This window comes from Palaemon carinicauda, chromosome 7, assembly GCF_036898095.1.
Source record: "Palaemon carinicauda isolate YSFRI2023 chromosome 7, ASM3689809v2, whole genome shotgun sequence".
NCBI lineage: Eukaryota > Metazoa > Arthropoda > Malacostraca > Decapoda > Palaemonidae > Palaemon > Palaemon carinicauda.
In genome coordinates, this window is record NC_090731.1 from 172,129,049 (window position 1) to 172,151,548 (window position 22,500).

Here is a 22,500-nt window from a genome sequence, read left to right on the forward strand (position 1 = left end):
TAGAATCTCCAATGATTTCGGATTCATAGAATCTCCAATGATTTCAGATTCACAGAATCTCCAATGATTTCAGATTCACAGAATCTCCAATGATTTCAGATTCACAGAATCTCCGATGATTTCAGATTCACAGAATCTCCAATGATTTCAGATTCACAGAATCTCCAATGATTTCGGATTCATAGAATCTCCAATGATTTCAGATTCATAGAATCTCCAATGATTTCAGATTCATAGAATCTCCAATCATAAAGTCACACATGATAAGGACTATTACCATCTCCCTGCTGGTGTTCTAGGTCATCACAGAGCTACCTCAATGTCCTTTTGGTGGTCTACAAAGAGCTTCTCCATTATTCTTTTGATGGTCAACTGGCTATCTTGGGTAGTGCCATAGCCTTTGTACCATAACCTTCCACTCTCTTCGATTAGAGTTCTCTTGCTTAGGGGTACACTCAGGCATGCTGTTCTATCTTATTTCTCTTCTTGTTTTTAGAATTTTTTATAGTTTATATGTGGAAGATCTAATACAATATTGCTACTGTTCTTGAAATATTTTATTTTGATTGTTTTTCTTTTCTTAAATTTTATTTATTTCTTTGTTTCCTTTCCTCACTGGGCCAATTTTCCCTGTTGGAGCCGTGGGTTTATAGCATCTTGCTTTTCCAACTAGGGTTATAGCCTAGCTTGTAATAATAATAATAATAATAATAATAATAATAATAATAAAATAAAATAACAAATAATAATAAATAATAAAAAATAATAATAATAAATAATATTGATAAATAATAATGACTAATGAATAATAATAATAATAATAATAATAATAATAATAATAATAATAATAACAATAATAATAATAATGTGTAACACTCCAGCTCAAACATACTGCATGAGCTTTGTTAGCGAATCCTGACATCACCCACTTTGAGAGAGAGAGAGAGAGAGAGAGAGAGAGAGAGAGAGAGAGAGAGAGAGAGAGATTATTAAACTCTCCCATGAAGTCTATTTAAGTACATTCTAATTTTTCTCTTGATATGCGAACTGAATCTTCAGGCTCCATATAAAGGTCTCGAACACATTGCATATTCAATATTCCATTTATATACTGGAGCTCACTTAACCCTTAGCGTGACCTTTGACCCCGAAAAGGATGGTCATTAAATGTCATCCGTTGGGAAACCCGAAATTTATGGTTAATGTATCAGGCCCATCGTAAATGGATTGCATTTAAAGGTTTAAAGGTTTAAAGGTCGCTCATGAATGGCAGAGGCAAGGGACAGTGACATTGCCCCAGCAATCAGGACAATGCCCTAGAGACTGACCATTTACCATATGATCAGCGCCCAAGCCTCCTCTCCACCCATGCTAGGACCAGGGAGGGCCAGCCTGGGGCTGCTGATGACTCAGCAGATAGACCTATAGGCTCCCCAAAATCCCACAACCTTAGTTCACAAGGATGGTAAGGTTGCAGACACGAATGGCACTAACGAGTTTGAGCGGGACTCGAACCCCCGACTGGTAAACACCAGGCAGAGACGTTACCAATCAGGCTATGTATATTCATACATGTGTATGTATTTATATAGACATACATATATACATAAGTATAGAGTTATCTTGCTTGAGGGTACACCCGGGCACACTATTCTATCTAACTTCTCTTCTTCTTGTTTTGTTGAAGTTTTTATAGTTTATATAGGAAATATTTATTTCAATGTTGTCACTGTTCTTAAAATATTTTATTTTTCCTTGTTTCCTTTCCTCACTGGGCTATTTTCCCTGTTGAGGGCTCCTGGGCTTTTAGCCTCCTACTTTTCCAACTAGGGCTGTAGCTTAGCGAGTACTAATAATAATAATAATAATAATAATAATAATAATAATATTACAGTGGTATATGGAGATGGTGATGAGGGGTAGATGGAGATGGTTTGGACATGTTCTTCACACTCCCCAAAAGAGATTAGTTCACCAAACGTTCAGCTAGGCTCCACGAGGCACTAGAAGAGTTGGAAGACCTAGGCCTACATGGCTGAGGACTATGGAGCGCGAAGTAGGAGATGATGAATGGAGAAGTATTCAATTAAAAGCTCAAGATACGAGATAACTGTCGAAATCTAACCGAGGCCCTTTGCGTTAGTAGGCGTGGGAGGAGGAGATGAGGATGATATATATATATATATATATATATATATATATATATATATATATATATATATATATATATATATATTTATATATATATATATATATATATATATATATATATATATATATATTTATATATATATATATATATATATATATTTATATATATATATATATATATATATATATATATATATATATCCCTTTCTGAATGAGGATACCTTAAACTGGTGAAAGGGTTTGTGTATCGCCATGATCAGCAAAACTGTAATAGTCAGGGCCACCTATACTAGGTTGGTTTGTTATGAGTAATCAGTCGAAAATCTCCCACCATCACCAACCCGCAGTGGCCAGCTTGGTGATGAAAACTGGTCAAACACCAGACATGAATTGACATGTCTGCAGTGAACTAAAAACGACTGTATTTATTATTGTTGTTGTTGTTGTTGTTGTTGTATGTATGTATCACAAGAAAACTATGCACTATCCTGGGACCCATTCATAGCAACGGATAACCTATTCATTAACTGTTAAAATAATCTATTGGGTATTTTACCTAGTGTTGAAATTTCTCACATTTCAAATATATTTTCAAAATTTCTCACATTTCAAAAATATTTCCAAAATTTCTCACATTTCAAATATATTTTCAAAATTTCTCACATTTCAAAAATATTGTCAAAATTTCTCACATTTCAAAAATATTTTCAAAATTTCTCACATTTCAAAAATATAGTCAAAATTTCTCACATTTCAAAAACATTGTCAAAATTTCTCACATTTCAAAAATATTTTTCAAAATTTCTCACATTTCAAAAATATTTTCAAAATTTCTCACATTTCAAAAATATTTTCAATATTTCTCACATTTCAAAAATATTTTCAAAATTTCTCACATTTCAAATAAATATTGTCAAAATTTCTCACATTTCAAAAATATTTTCAAAATTTCTCACATTTCAAAAATATTTTCAAAATTTCTCACATTTCAAAAATATTTTCAAAATTTCTCACATTTCAAAAATATTTTCAAAATTTCTCACATTTCAAAAAAAAATTCAAAATTTCTCACATTTCAAAAATATTTTCAAAATTTCTCACATTTCAAAAATATTTTCAATATTTCTCACATTTCAAAAATATTTTTCAAAATTTCTCACATTTCAAAAATATTTTCAAAATTTCTCACATTTCAAAAATATCAAATCTTTAAAATAAACTTCTATAACTATGGATTTCTGTTACCCAAAATTCTTAAGACACGGCAAGGTGTTTTCTTCAAGTTAAAGGGATCTAAATATATTGATATATTCAATCTCTCAGATAGTGACTTTGTTCTTTGCCTCTGCCGCTCACGAGTGACCCTTAACATTTCCTTTAATCGCTATACTCACCATCATGGAAAGATCAAACCGGATTGCTGGAAATATATTCCAGGACTCCTCCTACGCTAGTGAATCCGCATATTGAATTATCTCGGGACTGGATTTTCTCAATACCATGTGCAGGTATAATAATAGGTAACAAGAAAAATACTCGAGTGCGGACCTCCGCCACGGGAGATTTTTTCGAAAGCAGCGTGCCTTTCATAAAATTAATCATTTCCAGCTATTTGTATTACAGTTTAAAATTATCTCGGGACTGGGTTTTCTCAATACCATGTGCAGGCATAATGATAGGTAACTAGAAAAATACTCTGAGTGCAGACCTCCTCCACGGCAGCTTGTTTTCTAAACCAGCATGCCTTTCCCAGAATTAATCCTTTCCAGCTCTTTATATTAGTTTAAAATGTCTGCAAGTTTCATTAATTTTCGAGTACAATTATGACCGTATTGTTGATGACCGGAATTTGACCTTTTGCTTGACCTTGACCTTGGATTCGACCCTCACCTTCGAACTTAACAGTTCTTTATATAACAGTTTAAAATCCCGGCAAATTTCATTACTTTACGATTGAAATTGTGGCCGTATGGTTGATGACCGGAATTTGAGTTTTTGGTTGACCTTGACCTTGGACTCGACCTTGACCTTCGACCTTAACATGTATTAATGGGCGCTGATTTTCATAAACTCAAATATGAACCAAGTTTGAAGTCTCTGTGACAACGATGTCCAAACTTATATTTGATTACATGAATTGGACATTTTGCTTGACCGTGACCTTGACCTTTGACCTTAACCTTCCAAAATTTAATAATTTCCAGCTTTTCATATAACAGTTAATCCCTGCAAGTTTCATTAGTCAACGATTTAAATTGTGGCCAGGAAGCTGTTCACAAACTAACACACAAACAGGGAGTAAAACATAAACTCCTTCAAGCTTCGTTGGCGGAGGTAATTAAGAGCTAATATAGTTAAAATTTCATTACTAAAGAATTAAATCTTAACAACACAAAATGCAATATTAATAGACGAAAAAGAAGAAGAAGAAGAAGAACAACAACAATAACAACAACAACAACAACAACACCAACAACAACAACAACACCAACAACAACAAGAGGAAGGAAGAAGAAGAAGGAGAAGAAGGAAGAAGAAGACGAAGGAAGAATAAAGAAGGAAGAAGAAGAAGAAGGAATAATAAGTTAGAAGTTAGATGAAGAAGGAAGAAGAAGGAGTTAAAAGTTAGAAGAAGAAGAAGACGAAGAAGGAAGAAGAAGAAGAAGAAGAAGAACAGGAAGAAGAAGAAGGAAGAAGAAGAATTTACAAGATGAAAGAAGAAGAAGAAGAAGTTAGAAGGGTGTGACTTAACGGACACTGTAATTTATAGTTAGGTCTACACGGCCAGGGAGGTTCGGAGAGGCTGGTTCCGCCGTGTTCTTTTGGGCAGAGGCGAAAGGCTTGGTCCTACAGCTGAGAGAATGGTCTGAGAATGGTCAGACTCTGGTCTGCTACAGGTCTGCACTATACCTGATATGCTCTCTTGTTGCTGCGAGAGATATAAAATCAGATTTTGTTGTAGTTGTCTATATAAGCAAATACAATGGGGATATACACTATGTTGTCTACATAAGCAAATACAATGGGGGATATATACTGTGGTAGCTTATTGGAATTGTCTATGCTTGGCAATCTGTTGGATGGGAGTTCAAGACCCACTCAAGTTCTATAGTTTCTAGCACTGTCTGCAAAATCAAAAGAGCAAATTAAAGTAGAGGACATTCTAATATGAAAGAGAAACCACTATGGTAGCAAATTGGAAAAGTTCATGCTTGGCAATCTGTTGGATGGGAGTTCAAGACACGCTTAAGCTCTATAGTTTATAGTACTGGCTGCAAAATCAAGAGAGAAAACTAAAGTAGAGGACATTCTAATATGTAAGATAAAGAAATGGACATGGGCATGATATATAATGAGAATGGCAAAAAAACAGGTGGACATTAAGAATAACAGAATGGGTCCCTAGAGATTGGAAAAGAAGCAGGGGAAGGAAAAGACGATGGATTGACGATAAGAAAATATGCGGCCATAGACTTCCTCAGAATGACCATTAACAGACGAGTATAGAGGGTCATGTCTGAGGGTTTTGTCCTGCAATGGACTAGCAACGGCTGATGGTGATAATAAGAAGTTTACCTGCTAAGTCATTAACAGCCATTGCCTGGCCCTTCCTGGTCTTAGCTTGATGGAGAGGGGGCTGCCCTCTCCCTGCCCCTGCCATTCATGAGTGACCTTTAAATCAAGGTGAATTTTTTGTTCCTTTCGTCGCTGCAACCTCAACATCCTTATCAGCTAAGGATGAGGGTTTGGGGGAGCCCATAGGTCTATATACTGAGTCATCAGCAGCCATTGCCAGATCCTCCTTGGTCCTAGCTTGGGGGAAGAGGAGGCTTGGACATTGATCTATTATATAGTCAGTCTCTAGAGCACTGTCCTGTCCCTTGCCTCTGCCATTCACGAGTGACCTTTAAACCAAGGTAAATAATTAGTTCCTTTGGTTGCTGCAACCTCACTATCCTTGTAAGCTAAGGATGGGGGTTTGGAGAAACCTATAGGACTAAATACTGAGTCATCAGCAGCCATTGCCTGGCCCTCTTTGGTCCTAGCTTTGGAGTAGAGGGGGCTTGGGGGCTGATCATATATATATATATATATATATATATATATATATATATATATATATATATATATATATATATATATATATATATATATGTGTGTGTGTGTGTGTGTGTGTGTGTGTGTGTGTGTGTGTCAGTCTCTGGGGCATTATCCTGCTTAATAGGGCAATGTCATTGTCCCTTGCCTCTGCCATTCATTTAAAACTAACTAATCAGCAGCCATTGCCTGTCCCTCCTTGAACCTAGCTTGATAGAGAGGGGACTTGGACACTGATCATATGTATACATGGTCAGTCTCTAGGGCATTGTCCTGCTTAATAGGGCAATGTCATTGTCCCTTGCCTCTGCCATTCATGAGTAACCTTTAAACCAAATCATTGCACTCTCTTGCGGTACGTTTGGTAATAATTTACAGCGTTTCTAAAACCAATCTTTTAAATAAATGAGTAAATAAATCAATGAGTCAGCCCTTCATATATTTCAACTGCACTTCGCCCACTCCCGGGTTAAAACCGTTCGCAAAAACTTCCCATTAAAGTGAATATAAGTTAGTATAGCTTGAATTAGTAAAGGGATGTATTGTGACAGCTGCTAACACGGGAGACGTGATTGGCTATGACGTCATCACTATGACGTCATCAGGGAGGCGGGACTTAGTTCGCCTGGAATCTTTGCAGCGAATTTAGTTATTATGAGATTTTACTGAACGTGTTTATTACCTTATATTAATTAACTTTCATGTTAGTATATCATTCATTTGAGTAACCAAGGATTATGGATGCAGATTTTATCGGTATTAGAAGCTTCCAAATCTTTGGGTGACTTCAAGAATGAGAATCTTAAAGGTATCTGGATCCGATATTTCGTTCGAGAAGGTAAACCTTGCTCTTGTTTCCTCCGTTATTTCACTCGAGAAGGTAAACCTTGCTCTCGTTTCCTCCGTTATTTCACCCGAGAAGGTAAACCTTGCTCTCGTTCCCTCCGTTATTTCACCCGAGAAGGTAAACCTTGCTCTCGTTCCCTCCGTTATTTCACCCGAGAAGGTAAACCTTGCTCTTGTTTCCTCCGTTATTTCCTCCGTTATTTCACCCGAGAAGGTAAACCTTGCTCTTGTTTCCTCCGTTATTTCACCCGAGAAGGTAAACCTTGCTCTTGTTTCCTCCGTTATTTCACCCGAGAAGGTAAACCTTGCTCTTGTCTCCTCCGTTATTTCACTCGAGAAGGTAAACCTTGCTCTTGTCTCCTCCGTTATTTCACTCGAGAAGGTAAACCTTGCTCTTGTCTCCTCCGTTATTTCACTCGAGAAGGTAAACCTTGCTCTTGTCTCCTCCGTTATTTCACTCGAGAAGGTAAACCTTGCTCTTCTTTCCTCCGTTATTTCACCCGAGAAGGTAAACCTTGCTCTTGTTTCCTCCGTTATTTCACCCGAGAAGGTAAACCTTGCTCTCGTTTCCTCCGTTATTTCACTCTAGAAGGTAAACCTTACTCTTGTTTTTCCACTTTTAGCTGTTCTTTAATAACACCTTAAACAGACGGCACTGAAATGATTACAGTTCCCAGAGAAATGGGTCTTCCAGTAGGAATGCTAAAAGGTCCTCAAAACTATCATTCCAACGCTCCCATTTGTCATTCTAGTGTAATAATTTCACATGGCTCTCGGCTCTGCGCCTTTCAGCATGTAGAACACTAATTATTATTCACAGTAAATAAACACTTGGATGCGCTAGGGAAAATAAGTCATTGTGGCAAATAACATGTACTTAGAACATAAGTAAAACTCGAGGGGCACTCAGTAAAGCGCAGATCTCCGCCGCGGCAGCTTATTTCTCCACCTTTTGCTCGACCTAGACCTTGTCCTTAACATGTATTAATTGGCGTGGATTTTCATACACTCAAATATGAACCAAGTTTGAAGTCTCTGTAACAACGATGTCCAAACTTATGGCTGATTACGTGAATTGGACATAATGCTTGACCGTGACCATGACCTTGACCTTGACCTTCTAAAACTTAATAATTTCCAGCTTTGTACATAACATTTAATCCCTGTAACCTTCTTTAATCTAAGATTAAAATCGTGGTAAGGAAGCTGTTTACAAACACACACACACAAATAAACACACAAACAGGGGCGAAAACATAACCTCCTTCCAACTTCCTTGACGGAGGTAACAAACAAGGTATTTTCTTACCGAGATTCACTCAGTGGTTACTGAACCAGAACGCGAAGTAAATCATAGGTATTACGTCATTCGAAAATGTTCATTTCTCTTCCCGTACAGTAGTTTGTTCTTCTTGCCAGAATATTCAGGTTAAGAGAGACAGGTGCGTCCATATTTACAGTTAGCATTTACAACAAGGGTGGCTGGTGGGAACAGAGGACTTAGAAACTATTAGGAAATCTGTAGCTATGGTGAGGGGAACATACAGGGAAAACCAATGGAAATGCAACAATTATAATGGTAGTAGTAGTAGTAGTAGTAGTAGTAGTAGTAGATTCAAGCTGTGACCAAGTTGTGGAATGATATTCCTAATCGGGTAGTTGAATCGGTAGAACTTCAATAGTTCAAACTCGCAGCAAATGTTTTTATATCAAATAGGCTGACGTGAGTCTTTTTATAGCTTTTATAAGAAATATCCGTTTTAATGTTGTTAATGTTTTTAAAATATTTCATTTTAATTGTTCATTACTTCTTATATCGTTTATTTATTTCCTTATTCCCTTTCCTCACTGGGCTATTTTTTCCTGTTAGAGCCCTTTGGCTTATAACATCTTGATTTTCCAATTAGGGTTGTAGCTTAAATAATAATCATAATAATAATAATAATAATAATAGTAGTAGTATTAGTATTCGAAGTAGTAGTAGTAGTAGTAGTATTTCGAATCAGGGTAATAAAACAAAATCGAAGAGTAGCACTAAACAGTACAGCAATATCCTGAGATGAGGAAAAAACAGAAAAAAACAATGGATATGCAACAACAGTAGTAGTAGTAGTAGTAGTAGTAGTAGTAGTAGTAGCATCCTTGTCTCGTTTCCTTTAATACTGAGCTAATTATCAAAACCTAATTACAAACAAAAAATAAAGCGAGATGTTCTGATAACATAACATTTGATATCAAAAGTCTATTTTGTTGAGTTGGGGATACCTTAACGTGGTTAAAGGGTTTGCGTATCGCCGTGACCAGCAAAGCTGTACAAATAAGGGCCACCCATAGTTTGCTGTGAACGATCAGACTAAAGTCTCCCACCATCACCAATCAGCAGTTCGCCAGCGTGGTGATGAAAACAAGCCAAAACCCAGACATGAATATAGACATGTCTGAAGCTTATTTCCTGCAGTGGACTAGAAAAGGCTGCAATTGTTGTTGTTATAAATGACATTGAAGTTAATTGTTTAAACCCCATCTTTAAAAGTCCCAGCATCCATCTCACTGATTTATCTAACGAAAAAATTACATCATCTAAAGATACAGTTGGATAAAGGACTTCCTGGTACATCTTACTCTGAGAAGCAGCACCTTGTCACACCATTACTGAGGGGAGAGTTCCAGCGTGTAGTCCCTTTGAGAAGTAGCACCTTTTCACACCCACCGTGGCTATCTTTCCTACACTATCTGTTTGGTTAATCACAGCGCAATAGAGGCATGACAAGATGCACGTCCTCAGAGTGAGGTGTACCAGAAGTTCGTATATCCAACTGTACCTTGTATCAAAAGCTCTGTTAAAATAATGAAGTTAATACTGACAGTCACTTTCCTAAGTTAAAATAATTAACAATAAAATATATTCTCCTTTCTCAAAGCCGCTGTTAAGCATGAAAAAAGCCTTTAATATTAAAAGCACCGAAAATTAAATGGAGTTAGAGAGTGTGGATAATTAATTAAACAAATTAATCTTTAACCACAAACATGAATTTAATAATGGACTGCAAAATGGAGAACAAGAAAGAAAAAAAAAAAGAACTGAACTTGCTCGAATAGAAATTTTAATCCTGAATGTATTTGCATTTCGATAAAATAATAATGGACATAAACATTGAAAGAGGAGGAGGAGGAGGAGGAGAAGAGAGGAAGGAGAAGGAAGTGAAGAATAGGAGAAGAGAGGAGAGAGAAGGATGAGAAGAATAGGAGAAGAGAGAAGGAGGAGAAGAATAGGAGAAGAGATGAGGATGAGAGAGGAAGGAGAAGGAAGAAGAGGAGAAGATAGGAAGAGAAAAACAGAGGAAGAAGGAAGAGAGGAGGAGAAGAGAAGACTGAGAAGGAAGAGAGGAGAAGAAAAGAATGAGAAAGAGGAGAGGAGGACGAGAAGAGAAGAAGGAGAAAGAGAAGAAGGAGAAAGAGTAGAGGAGGACGAGAAGAGAAGGAGAAGGAAGAGAGGGAGGAGAAGAGAGGAAAAGGAGAAGAAAGGAAAAGCAAAAGAGAGGAAGAAGAAGGAGAGGAGGGAGACGAGAAGAAAAGGAAGAGGAAAAGAGAGAAAGAGGAGAAGAGAAGAAGAAGGAAGAGGAGGAGGAGAAAGATAAAGAAGAATAGAGGAACGGGAGGGGAATAAGAAGAAGGAAGAAGAATAGGAAGTAGAGTAGGAAGAAGAGAAGGAAAGAGCAGTTAGAGTAATTATACTTAAAAAAAAGCAGCAACTAAAAAAAAAAAAAGAACAAAACATAAGGCAGCAACAAACAAGTTAAGAGATGCAAAGAGAGATAAAAGTAGCGGCTTCTTTTACAGCTGGTCGCATCGTCTGCTCAATTAAGGGAAAGAGAGAGAGAGAGAGAGAGAGAGAGAGAGAGAGAGAGAGAGAGAGAGAGAGAGAGAGAGAGAGAGAGAGAGGATGTTGGTAAAAATACCATCTCCTTTTAGATAAATCTTTATAGCTTTTATAAAGCAAACAAAAAAAAGAGAGAGAGAGAGAGAGAGAGAGAGAGAGAGAGAGAGAGAGAGAGAGAGAGAGAGAGAGAGAGAGAGAGAGAGAGAAAGTTTCCAATTGCTCGTTGCCACCTGTTTCGTCTTAGAAGATCTGTGATGATAAAGAAGGAAATGGAGAATGAAGATAAAGATGATAATAAGAATGGTTGAGAGTAAATGATGATAATTAAGGAATTAATCTTCCCTATATAATGAAGAGCAAGTGTCTAGTATATATATATATATATATATATATATATATATATATATATATATATATATATATATATGTATATATATATACATATATATATATGTGTATATATATATATATATTATATATATATATATATATATATGTGTGTGTGTGTGTGTGTATATATATTATATATATATACATATATATATATCCAGACACTTTCTCTATCATATATACACATATATATGTATATATAGATATATATATATATATATATATATATATATATATATATATATATATATATATATACCTATATACATATATACTGTATACATATATATATACACATATATATACATATGAGAGAGAGAGAGAGAGAGAGAGAGAGAGAGAGAGAGAGAGAGAGAGAGAGAGAGAGAGATTTTAGTTCAACAAACTTTCAACTGGACTCCACAAAGCACTATGTGACTATAAGATTTGGAAGACCCAGGCCTACATGGCTGTGGACTAAAAAGCGTGAAGTAGGAAATGATGAATGGAGATGTATTGATTTAAAAGTTCAAGATAGAGATGACTGGCGAAATCTAACCGAGGCCCTTTGCGTTAATAGGCATAGGAGGAAATGATGATATATATATATATATATATATATATATATATATATATATATATATATATATATATATATATAATCTTTCCGGTCACGCTCAGCTGCTTTGCCAGACGCATAACTACTAGGTCGCTTCCGATCCAACAGTTAGATAAGATTTTTTCTTATAAAAAAAGCGAAAACCTTAACCAATCCACAGGTAGGGGGGGAGAGTGAGTATTCATACCCTGGTGAGAGAGGGTACCCCAAGAGGAAAGGGGGAGGGGGTGAGAAGGGTTGCATCTGTGCGCATATCTAAATATTTAGCCTTCATTCTTGACAGGTCGCGTACACAAGTTATTATAATAAAGAATAATAAAATATGTTAACTTAAGACTTCTTCAGATGTAGAAAAACCAGTTTTGATTCACCTCCCCAATTACGGAAAAATTCAATTATGGAAAAATTCGATTACTGGAAAATGCAATTACGGAAAAATTCAATTGCATTGGGTCTTGCAACTTGAGGTTTTTGCCTCCTTGCATTGAAAGGAGACCGTTGTTCATGACTGTTATTATATTCGAGAGAAACTTCTTCAGGATTTTCTTCTTTTTAAAATTAAAAATGTGTATACTTCTTCTGTCATAATTTTCATTTATCATTGATCTCTACTTTGATTCATAATTTTGATTCAGTATTTGAAAAAAATAGGTTAAGTCTAAAGAAAAAAGTAGGTTGAGTGTAAAGAAAAAAATAGGTTAAGTGTAAAGAAAAAAGTAGGTTGAGTGTAAAGAAAAAAATAGGTTAAGTGTAAAGAAAAAAGTAGGTTGAGTGTAAAGAAAAAAGTAGGTTGAGTGTAAAGAAAAAAGTAGGTTAAGTGTAAAGAAAAAAGTAGGTTGAGTGTAAAGAAAAAAGTAGGTAGACTGTAAAGAAAAAAGTAGGTTGAGTGTAAAGAAAAAAGTAGGTTAAGTGTAAAGAAAAAAGTAGGTTGAGTGTAAAGAAAAAAGTAGGTTGAGTGTAAAGAAAAAAGTAGGTTGAGTGTAAAGAAAAAAGTAGGTTGAGTGTAAAGAAAAAAGTAGGTTGAGTGTAAAGAAAAAAGTAGGTTGAGTGTAAAGAAAAAAGTAGGTTGAGTGTAAAGAAAAAAGTAGGTTGAGTGTAAAGAAAAAAGTAGGTTGAGTGTAAAGAAAAAAGTAGTTTAGTGTAAAGAAAAAAGTAGGTTGAATGTAAAGAAAAAAGTAGGTTGAGTGTAAAGAAAAAAGTAGGTTGAGTGTAAAGAAAAAAATAGGTTAAGTGTAAAGAAAAAAGTAGGTTGAGTTTAAAGAAAAAAGTAGGTTGAGTGTAAAGAAAAAAATAGGTTAAGTGTAAAGAAAAAAGTAGGTTGAGTGTAAAGAAAAAAATAGGTTAAGTGTAAAGAAAAAAGTAGGTTGAGTTTAAAGAAAAAAGTAGGTTGAGTGTAAAGAAAAAAGTAGGTTGAGTGTAAAGAAAAAAGTAGGTTGAGTGTAAAGAAAAAAGTAGGTTGAGTGTAAAGAAAAAAGTAGGTTGAGTGTAAAGAAAAAAGTAGGTTGAGTGTAAAGAAAAAAGTAGGTTGAGTGTAAAGAAAAAAGTAGTTTAGTGTAAAGAAAAAAGTAGGTTGAGTGTAAAGAAAAAAGTAGGTTGAGTGTAAAGAAAAAAATAGGTTAAGTGTAAAGAAAAAAGTAGGTCGAGTTTAAAGAAAAAAGTAGGTCGAGTTTAAAGAAAAAAGTAGGTTGAGTGTAAAGAAAAAAATAGGTTAAGTGTAAAGAAAAAAGTAGGTTGAGTGTAAAGAAAAAAATAGGTTAAGTGTAAAGAAAAAAGTAGGTTGAGTTTAAAGAAAAAAGTAGGTTGAGTGTAAAGAAAAAAGTAGGTTGAGTGTAAAGAAAAAAGTAGGTTGAGTGTAAAGAAAAAAATAGGTTAAGTGTAAAGAAAAAAGTAGGTTGAGTGTAAAGAAAAAAGTAGGTTGAGTGTAAAGAAAAAAGTAGGTTGAGTGTAAAGAAAAAAGTAGGTTGAGTGTAAAGAAAAAAGTAGGTTGAGTGTAAAGAAAAAAGTAGTTTAGTGTAAAGAAAAAAAACACCAAAATGATTTCGATTGTGGTGGTAGACGGGAAGACTTCATCTCTCTTAATTTATTCACAGCATGTCTTAAAGTTTTTAAGAATTTAGATTGGGAAAATGTAGGAATTAACATTAATGGGGAATAGCTTAACAACTTGAAATGACATAGTTCTGGTTAGTGAATCATGGGAAGAATTGCAAAAGATGATAGAAGATAGGGAATGCAGAAATGTAGGACTGAAAATGAATATGAGTAAAACTAAGCTAATCTTCAATGAAAATGAAGTGATACAACAAATAAGGATTATGGCGAACATAGTTCTGGTTAGTGAATCATGGGAAGAATAGCAAAAGATGATAGAAGATAGGGAATGCAGAAATGTAGGACTGAAAATGAATATGAGTAAAACTAAGCTAATCTTCAATGAAAATGAAGTGATACAACAAATAAGGATTATGGCGAACATAGTTCTGGTTAGTGAATCATGGGAAGAATAGCAAAAGATGATAGAAGATAGGGAATGCAGAAATGTAGGACTGAAAATGAATATGAGTAAAACTAAGCTAATCTTCAATGAAAATGAAGTGATACAACAAATAAGGATTATGGCGAACATAGTTCTGGTTAGTGAATCATGGGAAGAATTGCAAAAGATGATAGAAGATAGGGAATGCAGAAATGTAGGACTGAAAATGAATATGAGTAAAACTAAGCTAATCTTCAATGAAAATGAAGTGATACAACAAATAAGGATTATGGCGAACATAGTTCTGGTTAGTGAATCATGGGAACAATTGCAAAAGATGATAGAAGATAGGGAATGCAGAAATGTAGGACTGAAAATGAATATGAGTAAAACTAAGCTAATCTTCAATGAAAATGAAGTGATACAACAAATAAGGATTATGGCGAACATAGTTCTGGTTAGTGAATCATGGGAAGAATAGCAAAAGATGATAGAAGATAGGGAATGCAGAAATGTAGGACTGAAAATGAATATGAGTAAAACTAAGCTAATCTTCAATGAAAATGAAGTGATACAACAAATAAGGATTATGGCGAACATAGTTCTGGTTAGTGAATCATGGGAACAATTGCAAAAGATGATAGAAGATAGGGAATGCAGAAATGTAGGACTGAAAATGAATATGAGTAAAACTAAGCTAATCTTCAATGAAAATGAAGTGATACAACAAATAAGGATTATGGCGAACATAGTTCTGGTTAGTGAATCATGGGAAGAATAGCAAAAGATGATAGAAGATAGGGAATGCAGAAATGTAGGACTGAAAATGAATATGAGTAAAACTAAGCTAATCTTCAATGAAAATGAAGTGATACAACAAATAAGGATTATGGCGAACATAGTTCTGGTTAGTGAATCATGGGAACAATTGCAAAAGATGATAGAAGATAGGGAATACAGAAATGTAGGACTGAAAATGAATATGAGTAAAACTAAGCTAATCTTCAATGAAAATGAAGTGATACAACAAATAAGGATTATGGCGAACATAGTTCTGGTTAGTGAATCATGGGAAGAATAGCAAAAGATGATAGAAGATAGGGAATGCAGAAATGTAGGACTGAAAATGAATATGAGTAAAACTAAGCTTATGTTCAATGAAAATGCAGCGAAACAACAATAAGGATTATGGACTTTATCTCTTAGAGATTGTTAATGCATATACATACTTAGGACGGACATTAAGTGTTTCCCCAAGACATGAGACCGAAATTAAAAGAATGATAAGCAAGGGAAGGAGAGCTTTTAGTGAATAAAATGAAGTTAAGAGAAGTAAAACGCCACTCTCTCTAAAAAGAAAAGTATTTAATCAGATGGTCCGATCAGTATTAACTTATGCATCAGAAACTTGGAGCCTTACTAAAGCCTTGGAACATAACCTTGTTACAACTCAAAGAGCTATGGAATGAATAATGATGGGAATAAAACTAAGAGACAGAAATAGAGCTACAGTGATACGAGAGCAAACTAAAGTAAAGGATATTCTAACATGTAAAGATAAAGAAATGGACATGGGCATGACATATAATGAGAATGACAGATAATAGCATTTAGTGAGTTATGGGAATCATATCAATTGGTTAATAATGTCAACTGTGCAACTACTTTAACTAAACGAACAAGATAAAATGACAGTGGATGTCCTGTAGAGAGTAGGATTCCCCTGCTGTATAGGACCGGAAAACAGCCGTCAAAGTAAGAAAATTAAAAGTTGATGAACATTAAGAATAACGGGATGGGTCCCTAGAAATTGCAAAAGCAGGGGAAGGAAGAGAAGACGATGGATTGAGGAACTAAAAAATTTTGAGGGCATAGACTGGCACACTATTCCATCTTATTTCTCTTTCTCTTGTTTTGTTGAAGTTTTTATATTCTATATAGGGGATATTTATTCTAATCTTGTTGTTCTTCTTAAAATATTTTCTTTTTCTTTGCTTCCTTTCCTCACTGAGCTATTTTCCCTGTTGGAGCCCTTGGGCCTATAGCATCCAGCTTTTCCAACTAGGGTTGTAGCTCAGCAAGTAATAATAATAATAGAAAGGCCATAAAAAGACACGACTGGAAGGACGTGTTTAAGGCCTTTGTCCTGCATTGGGCCTATAGCATCTTGCTTTTCCAACTAGGGTTGTAGCTTAGCAAGTAATAACAATAATAATAATAATAGAAAGGCCATAAAAAGCCACGACTGGAAGGACGTGTTTAAGGCCTTTGTCCTGCATTGGGCCTATAGCATCCAGCTTTTCCAACTAGGGTTGTAGCTCAGCAAGTAATATTAATAATAATAATAATAATGATAATAATAATAATAATAATAATAATAATAGAAAGACCATACAACGACACGAATGGAAGGACGTGTTTAAGGCCTTTGTCCTGCAGTAAACTAGTTACGACTGTTGATAATGATGATGATTATGTCGATTGATTCATATATCGAGCAATAAGCCTTTATGACCGGAGTTGTTCTCAAAAAATTACGTGCTTGTCAGAAGAAGAACCTTGATGATTATAACATACTTATATCAATTACGAAAGAAAGGATATGTACCAGTTTTTGGCCCTACCTTTGACGCCCCGATCCACAACACTCTGTTTACATCAGAGTTGCAATGTTTACACTACACGTTTCAAGTACAGCACATGATCAGTTTAAGTACGACATCTTAATATGATACAACACTAATCATAGGGTCAACAAGGAGGAGCTTGGGGCTGGCAGCATTAAATTTATTGACCGACTTAGATGTTAGAAGAGGGAACATTTTTGGTTCGACTTTCTCAAGGGGAATAAAGGTGAAAGGTGAAAGATGCATATATATATATATATATATATATATATATATATATATATATATATAGATATATATATATATGCGTAAAAATCACAGGAAGTATCACGAAACTAGTCAGGACTCAAGTGTATATTCTGTATTTTCATTTTCCGTGGTTCTTCTGCATATATATATATATATATATATATATATATATATATATATATATACATATTATATATATATATTATATATACATATATATATATCATATATATATTATACATATATATATATACATATATATACTGTATATATATACATATATACATTATATATACATATATATCATACATACACACACATACATATATATATATATTATATATACATATATATATATATATATATATATATAGAGAGAGAGAGAGAGAGAGAGAGAGAGAGAGAGAGAGAGAGAGAGAGAGAGAGAGAGAGAGAGAGAGAGAGAATAACATAGTATACTTCTAGACCAATACATGTAATTAAATCAATCTTCTCTCTCCCACTCAAATCATTGACATTTCAAGTTTCTCTCATAATGTACTATTTTTATTTCTACTTGTTTTTAATTGTATTTTGCACTAGAAGTAGTAGTAGTAGTAGTAGTGGTAGTAGTAGTAGTAGTAGTAGTAGTAGTAGTAGAAGTAGTAGTAGTAGAAATAATAATAATAATAGTAGTAGTATTAGCAGAAATAATAATAATAACAACAACAACAACAACAACAACAACAACAACAACAACAACAACAACAACAATAATAATAATAATAATAATAATAGTAGTAGTAGTAGTAGTATTAGCAGAAATAATAATAATAATAATAATAATAATAATAGTAGTAGTGGTAGTAGTAGTAGTAGTACTAGCAGAAATAATAATAATAATAATATTAGTAGTAGTAGTAGTAGTAATAGTAGTATTAGCAGAAATAATAATAATAATAGTAGTAGTAGTAGTAGTAGCAGACGTCATTATAATCAAATACCTTAGTATACTTCTACACCAATACATGTAATTACCAAATACCAACAGGTAACAAAATGAGAAAAAACAAACAAACACGAAACGTAATTTAAGTCACTTAGTAATAACGGATTCCTTTACGAAATTACCCGTAATTTGTCGTGGCAGGAAGTTGTCACGAACTGAAATGGTAATTGAAAAGGTAATTGCAAGTTTGCTGGGCGTCTTAAACACGAATAACGTTTACCCTAGTTTATCATTTGCTTAAAGAGAAAGTAAAGTCAGCGAATGGTTAAAATTTGTAAACAAATATATGTAACACACAAACAAACACACAAAAAGGGGTAAAACCAACCTACTTCAATTTCGTTGGCGGAGGTTCTTATAATTCGATATTCCTTTTTTCTTTATAAATGTTACTGGGGGTCATTTAACACATGAATAAATTTATACATATACATGATGAAATGTATTCATATATATATATATGTGTGTGGAGAATATATGATGATGATGATAATAATAAATTTATTAATATTATTATTATTATTATTATTATTATTATTATTATAAAATAATAATAACAATAACAATAATAATAATAATTATTATCATTACTATTCATTAGTATTATAAAAACAATAATAATAATAATAATAATCATCATCATTATTATTATTATTATTATTATTATTATTATCATTACTAGCTGAGCTACAACCCTAGTTAGAAAAGCAGGAAGCTATAAGACCAAGGCTCCAATAGGGAAAAATAGCATAGTGAAGAAAGGAAAAAAGGAAATAAACCACACGGTAAAAAACAAAAACAACATAATAATAATAATAATATAATAATAATAATAATAATAATAAATGATAATTTCTCCTCTTATATATAAATAAGTTTACCAACTAAAGACTAAAATCCTCCCAGTGGCAACTTAACTCCTCCTCTTCCCCCTCCTGAAGATTTCCTCAGAAGGGGATCTCATCATCTGCTAATCCTCGGGAAAAAGGAAAGAGAACGTGTTTAGGCGAGGAGCCCTCCTCCGGGGAGGTCGTAAGTCAACAGTCAGTCCCTAAATAAGCAATCAAGGTGAATTACTCCCTGGTGGAAGGTGGGGAGGGGGGAGGGGAGGCTGGTTCGATCCCCAGGTGAGGTGGGAGAGGAAGCAGCTAGATAAAAAGGAGATGTAAAAAAACATTAGCAAAAACAACAGCGTGTGAAGGTTCAGTGACCAGATCATTAGTGATGGTTTTCGGTGTGGGATGATAATAAATAATATTAATAATAATAATAATAATAATAATAATAATAATCTCATCTATATATTAAATAGCAAGTGTCTGGTTTTATATATATATATATATATATATATATATATATATATATATATATAAAGAGAGAGAGAGGAGAGAGAGAGGAGAGAGAGAGAGAGAGAGAGGAGAGAGAGAGGAGAGGAGGAGAGAGAGAGAGAGAGAGATACATATAATATATATAATATATATATATATATATATATAGATATATATATATACAAAGAGAGAGAGAGAGAGAGAGAGAGAGAGAGAGAGAGAGAGAGAGAGAGAGAGAGAGAGAGAGAGAGAGAGAGAGAGAGAGAGAGAGAGAGAGAGAGAGCTGACACGTGAGGGGTATAAAATATGTATTAAAGCCACGAATGGAAAAATGAAGTCTTGATTGGAGTTAGTACTTTCGACTATCAGGGACATCAACAGACTCAACAATCAAGTCTTTTCCTTTTCATTTTGAGGCTTATAATATACAATATATTATATATATATATATATATATATATATATATATATAGATATATATACTATATATATATATATATAATATATATTGTCACGTTCAGCGACTACTCGGTGCCTCTCCGTCTCTCGGGTAAGGGGAGAAGGGCTAGCCATACCCTGGTGAGAAAGTACCCTGAGAAGTTCACTCTGAAACCACGATCTCCCACAAATTGCTGAAAGTTCCATGTTGTAGTTCGGAAAAGATGAATCTAATGGTGGGTATATTTAAATATTAAATATTTAGCAATCATTTTTGACAGGATGCGTACACAAGTATGATGATAATTATGAAAAGGAAGAGTACCTATAATTTTTTGTATAAAGTATAAAAAGGTATTATATATATATGTATATATATATATATATATATATATATATATATTATATATATATATATATCTGTGTGTGTGTGTGTGTGGTTTTGGGAGCTAAGTAGATTCTCCTTTTCAATTAGATTGAATTGGAGTATTGAGCATGTTCTCAAACTCTCTCTCTCTAACTACAAATTTTTATATATGATTATTTTTTTTTCCTTTTTTTTTTTTTAGAAATTGACACAAGCTATTATGAACAATAATTCTATTGCTTGAGGGTACACTCTAGCACGCTGTTCTATCCTATTTCTCTTCCTCTTATTTTTTTTCAAGTTTTATAGTTTATATATGAAAGATATAATTTAACGTTACTGTTCTTGAGATGTTTTACTTTGATTGTTTCTTAAATCACTTGTATTTTATTTATTTCCCCTTTTCCTTCCCTCAATGGGCTATTTTTCCTTGTTGGAGTCTTTCGGCTTATAGCATTTTGCTTTTCTAAATAGGGTCATAGCTTGGCTTGTAATAATAATAATAATAATAATAATAATAATAATAATAATAATAATAATAATAGTGATGATGATAATAATAATAACAACATTATTATTATTATTATTATTATTATTATTATTAATTATTAGCCAAGCTACATTCTTAGTTGAAAAAGCAAGATGCTATAAGCCCAAGGGCTCCAACAGGGAAAAATAGCCCAGTGAGGAAAGGAAATAAGGAAATAAATAAATGATGAGAACAAATTAACAATAAGTCATTCTACAAACAGTAACAACGTCAAAACAGATATATCATATATAAACTTAAAAAGGACATGTATATAATAATAATAATAATAATAATAATAATAATAATAAAATAACAACAACAACAACAACAATAATAATAATACTAACAATAATGATAAAATTAGCTAGAAACATCATAAAAAACTACTATGACCAAAATCATGAACAAACATCATCATCATCATCATCAACATCATCATCACCGCAAACTTCTTTACCAAAAACAACATCGAGAAAAAAAAAATCATAAAATATTTCGTTGTGTTAAAATGCGAACGTAAATATGAACAATAAATGTAAAACCGCCGAGGAGACACAAATCCCTTTTAATTAAAATGAACAAAGAAGACTGATTTAAGTATACTTGTTTACCCATAACTTTAACTCCAATAACTTTAAATCTCAATCTTCTAAATCTTGTTTTGAAAGTTTCTTGACTTTTCAATAGATGATGATGATGATGATGATGATAATAATAATAATAATTAGAATAATAATAAAAATAATAATAAAAATAATGATAATGATAATGATAATAATAATCACAATAATATTAATATTAATGAAAATAATAATAATAATAGTAATGATAATAATAATAATAATAACGAGAATAATAATAGTAATAATAATAATAAAAATAACAATATAATAATAATAACAATAATAATAATAATAATAATAATAAAAATAATAAAAATAATAACAACAACAACAACAACAATAATAATAATAATAATAATAATGAAGATAATAATATTATATAATGATAACGATAACAATAGTAATAATAATAATAATAATAATAATAATAATAATAACATTGATAATAATAATAATAAAAATAATAATAATAAAAAACAATATTAATAATAAAATAATAATAATAATAATAATAATAATAATAGTAATAATAACAACAACAACAATAATAATAATAATAATAATAATAATATACCGAAAGGTATATTCAAGTATGTTTAAAGTAAGCGAATTACAATTACATTGTTGATCCTGTGCAGTGGAACTCTTAAAGAGATGATTTGTGAAGGTAGAATCAGTATATCACTGTCGGTCGAATAGACACAGTGTTCAGCTTTTCCACATCACAAAAGCACAATATACTTTTTATTTAATGATATATATATTTCAATGTTGTTTATCTTCAAGATATTTTTCATATTTTATTCTTTACTTTTGATATAGTTTATTTATTTCCTTATCTCCTTTCCTCGCTGGGTTACTTCCTTTCTTAAAGACCCTAGGCCTTATAGAGATCTAGCTAAAATTAGT